The following is a 5,219-nucleotide window of genomic DNA, read 5'->3' as shown; positions in this document are numbered from 1 at the left end:
ATTTGCCCTTTCTATTGTTCATATTTTTGTCTTCCGCCATTTTTCTCCTTTTTGTAGTTTTAACTGAGCATTTTATGGGATTGCATTTCCTCTGCTTCCTTAGTATATCAATTATATTTCTTTTTTTAAAAAAATATTTTTGTGTTTTTTTAGGTATTTGTCCTAGATTTTTGCAATATACATTTACAACTAATGCAAGTCTGCTTTTAAATAATCTATGTTGAAAAAAAAAATCTATGTTGTTTCATGGGTAGTACAAATAACTTATGACAACAAAATTTTCCTAATTCCTCCCTGTTGTCCTTGTATTATTTTTTTTTCTCAGTTCAAGTTTAACAGAAACAACAAAAGATCAAAAGTGATGCCCCGCTATTGTACATATCAGTTGGCCTGCCCTATAGCACAGCTCAGACCATTCTCTCCAGAGGAAGAAAGGCTGGCCTCCCCAAACCCTGCAGGAAAGGCCTGTCTTGTCCCATACCACATACCACATCTGCAGAGTCTAAAGTCTTGTTTTAAGCATGACAATAGTACAAAAAAAGATTCTGTTTTCATGGATGCCCACTACAGCCCGGCCCTAAAATGGCGAGGCGCTCACTTCTGCTTAGAGAAATATTCTTTGCTTTTCTGGACATCAGGCTTGATGGTATCACTGCCAGGCTTCCAGCCAGCTGAGCACACTTCCCCATGCTTGTCAGTGAACGGGAAGGCCTGAACCAGTCGCAGACTCTCATCCACAGAGTGACCAACAGGAAGGTCATTTACAGTGATCTGCCAAAGGATACCTTTATCATCAATGACAAAGAGGCCCCTGAGCGAGATGCTTTCATCAGCCTTTAAGACTTCATAGTCCTGAGCAATGGTATGCTTGGGGTCTGATACCAAGGGAATGTTCATAGGTCCCAGTCCTCCTTGTTTCTTGGGTGTGTTGATCCAAGCCAGGTGAGAGAAATGAGAATCCACAGAAGCACCAATCACTTGACAGTTGAGTTTCTTAAATTCTTCTGCCCTGTCACTGAAAGCAATGATCTCTGTGGGGCACACAAAGGTGAAGTCAAGAGGATAAAAGAATAATACAACATATTTTCCTTTGTAGTCAGATAGGCTAAGGTCTTTGAACCGGCCATCTGGCATAACAGCTGTGGCTTTGAAGTTGGGAACAGGATGCCCAATTTTGGCATTTCCTGAAGACATCTTGCTATGGGCAGCTCTGAAGAGACTAACCACCGAAGACCAGTCAGGAAGAAGACACCTTGTCCTTGTATTATTAGTATCATTCATTTCACTTATACATAAGTGTAAATATGTGCATAACTATACATAATTGAATATAATATCACTATTATTATAAACACATTGCTAATTATTGGATTAATTAATAAGATAAATTAAATAATAATAAAATAATAATAAGATAAATTAAATTCCTCTATATTTTCTAAGTTTTCTGCAAAAGGATTAAAGCTTTACAAATATCTATATTCCCTAAGGTTTTATTTTTATAATAAAAATTTTATAAGCTTTAAAAAAATAAATTCTATCTTACTTCCATTTATTCTTTCTCAGATGCTTTTACTTTTTAAATGTAGATCCTAGTTTATGACTTACCTAATTTTCTTTCTCTTAACAAAATTCTCCTAACATTTCTTTCTAGGCAGATATACTGGCAAAAAAATTCCTTTAACTTTTTTCTTCTGAGAAAGTCTTTATTTCTCCTTTAATTTTGAAGAATAATTTTACAGGTACAGAATTCTAGATTGGTGTTTTTCTTTTTTCAACCTTTTAAATATTCAACTCTCCTTGCTTGCATGATTTCTGAGAAGTCAGACATAATTCTTATCTTTGCTTCTTTATTCATAAGGTTGGTTCTTCTCATTTTTCTTCTTTCAAATTTTTTCTTTATCTTTGATTTTCTATAGTTTGAGTAAATATGTCCAGGCTTTGTATCTTATAATTTTAAAAATCCACTTTATATTTTTAATAATTTATCTGTAAATATTTTTTTAGCTCACCTAACCTGAAATCTTATTGTAGAAAATAATTCAAATTAATTCAAGAAAAACAGTGAGTTTTCTAAAAAAAAAAAAAAATGACATAACTAGGGTGGAAGAAATCTATAATATGTTGATACCTACTCTATTTTGCTTCCCACTAAAAGCATACAGAATGTGTTTTTTCATTTGAAAGTAAAGTAGGAAGCATACAGGAAAGCATTATTTTACTTTATTTTTCAGAGATTTTAGATAACAATCTCACAAATAGCTGAAGAATCTATGCCTATTTTAGAAGTAAACCTTAATCATCAATCTCAATATTAGTGCATTAAAAAAAAAGCTTGCAATATTATTTCATATCATTCAGAAAATTGGTTTGGTTTCACTGAAATGCATTATCTTTGTACTCATAAATATCAGAGGCATTAGTAGGTAATGACTTTAAAAAATTGACAAAATATTTTATTTATAGTTACTTATTTTCAAAATGTAATAGATAGCCAGAATTGCAATTCATTCCTTGATTATATGTAGCCACACATATTCTTCAAAGGATAATGCATATATTATTTGTCTCCTAAAGAGTACTGCATTTCTTTTAGCATAGAGAATATCTGATACATAGTATGAAGCACTTGACATTTGTATTAAATCCTCTTTAGATGATTAAATGCGTTTGTTATTCTTGTCAATATTATAAATTATAAAATTTAATAGGGCCAGACATATTTAGCTCAACAAAATGGGGCTTCAATTGACTTTAAAATATATAACTTTTGTTTGCAATTAATTCTAAATCTTCTACAACTAAAATTACCACCTTCTTTATTTTCCTTTAAGGTATCAAGAGGTATCTGCTTTTTGGGTAAAAATATAAATGATAAGCTATTTTTTTCAAAATTCTTCATCAGTATAAGGTCTACTTGCCGAGACAATTTTTATATTGGCATGAAGAATAGAACAGTCACCAGCAAGTCGTTTCTCTTTCATGGTATGTGCTGTAAGTATTTTTTGACTTAATTAGGAAATTTGAAGAGTGCTCATTTATTTGTACGGCTCCTTTTATCAAAGGAGACAATATTAGAAGATAGTTTCCATTTGTAAAAGGAGCAGTAAGTACAGAAAATTTTTAGTAAATATTCTTAATCTGAAGAATGAATTGGTACTTAATTGTTGAAACAAACAAAAAAAAAATTGTTGAAACAATTGTGCATGTATAAAGAGAGAAACTTATATGTTACATAATTATTTATATACATTATATATTATAGAGACACAGCAAGGTAAAGTTTTGTACAGTTACATAATTAATTAGTTTATATATATATATGTATATGCAAATATGAGAAAATATTTTGCTGTGTTTCCTCAGAATCAAGTGTAAGCAGAAGGGGACACATTTTGATTTTCTGGCACATCATTTTTACATATGGCCAGCCTATTTACTAACTTTGATTGCTTTGTCCTTTGTTTGTTTGTTTGTTTAACTTATTATGCTCTCTTTAAATAAAAGAGTTTTTAAGGCTCAATCAAAGCAGAACACCCTTGCTAATGACTTTAGGGTTAGAAAATCAATATTGATGTTTGAACCAACCACATCTGCAAAATTTTCAAGGAATTTTAAGTCTCCAAAGAATGCCATTGGAAATACAAAGTAATAATGGAAATAATCAGAAACAACCACCTTACGTTTTTCAAGAGGGCACATATTTACAATGATAATGGCGGGTTTCCTATGTTTGGGGTACTATTCCAAACACTTTACAAGAACTGAATCATTTCATCCTTGAAAGAACCCCATGATATACTTGCCATCATTATCTTACAGGTAGAGAGTAAAGCAGAAAGTTTAAATAAGTTAAATAACTTGCCTATGATCTCAGAGCAAGCACACTCTGGAGCTTGACTTGGATTCCCATCTGACTCTGCAGCCACCATACTACATCATTGTGGTATCTGTTACTGCCTCTGTATTCACAACTACAGAAATGTGATCATACGTGCACTCTATAGCTAGATGAGAACAGCTGCTTCATGTGCAGTGATAGATGCTAAAGATTCGATAATAGGAGTCTTGAAGATACTGCTTTCTTTTTTTTTCTTTTAAAGATTTTATTTATTTATTCATGAGAAGCACACAGAGAGAGGCAGAGACATAGCCAGAGGGAGAAGCAGGCTCCTTGTGGGGAGCCCAATGTGAGACTGGATCCTTGGACTCCCAGACCATGCCCTGAACCAAAGGCAGACGCTCAACTGCTGAGCCACCCCGGCATCCTGATACTGGTTTCTTATGACCATATAAGTCACTAATAATAAGAGGAGTTATATTTTTAGAATGACTAAAATGTAAATAAAAATAAATGTCTACTTACATTTTAACGGCTAAATCAAAATTATAGGTGAAATGTACATAGGAATTTTTTTTTTAACCAAAGTGACCAGTTCTCTGGTTTCCTTTTAACATTCTTTGATATGTGAAAATTTGGTCTGAAGAGGAAAGGACAAAAATATTTCAACAACAATTTCTCCAGCTTGTGTCTCCTTTTTTCAAATTGCCTTCAGGTCTGCCTGGGCAGACCTTTCTTTTCTTCCACAACATTTCTTGATTTACTTGCCCATCTTTGACATACAATAAAATTACTATAGCTCATTTTAGAGTATATAGGTAACTGAAAGTGTCCATTATGGATTAATAAAATTGAATTATAGTTGAAATACTTTTCTCAAAAATTCCAAGGCAAGTTAGTGACAGCGGTATAAATCTATCAAACATACAGGAAAGAAATAGTATTGATTGTTTTTATTAGGAGAGAACATTTAGCAACTCATTTTATTGGTCCAGTTATATCTTGATACTAAAACCAAATAAAGACAGGGGGTGTCTGGGTGGCTCAATTGATTAAGCTGACTCTTGATTTCTGTTCAGGTCATGATCTCAGGATTGTAAGATCTATCCTCACATCAGGGGGAGCCTGCTTAAGATTTTCTCTCTCCCTCTTCCTCTGCTCCTCTCTGCTAATGCACTCATTTGCTCTCTCTCTCTCTCTTTCTCTAAAAAATAAAAAAAGAAAGAAAAGAAAAAAAGAAAAAGAAAGATAAGCAAGAAAAGAAAACTAAAGGGTAGTATCCCCAAAAAGCACAGAAGCAAAAATCTATGATGAAATCCTAGTAACATATTCAGCAATATTGCAAACATAATAAATTGTGATAAAGTGAAGTTTGGTT

The 5,219-nt window shown here is 32.7% G+C and overlaps 1 pseudogene; it reads right to left on the bottom strand.

Moving 5' to 3' along the window:
* Nucleotides 1-394: 394 nt before the first annotated feature.
* Nucleotides 395-1,237, bottom strand: LOC475156 (peroxiredoxin 1 pseudogene; annotated as a pseudogene).

This window comes from Canis lupus, chromosome 13 (genome assembly GCF_011100685.1).
Source record: "Canis lupus familiaris isolate Mischka breed German Shepherd chromosome 13, alternate assembly UU_Cfam_GSD_1.0, whole genome shotgun sequence".
NCBI lineage: Eukaryota > Metazoa > Chordata > Mammalia > Carnivora > Canidae > Canis > Canis lupus.
Note: the sequence above shows the minus strand (reverse complement) of the source record. Positions and strands in the feature narration are given on the sequence as shown.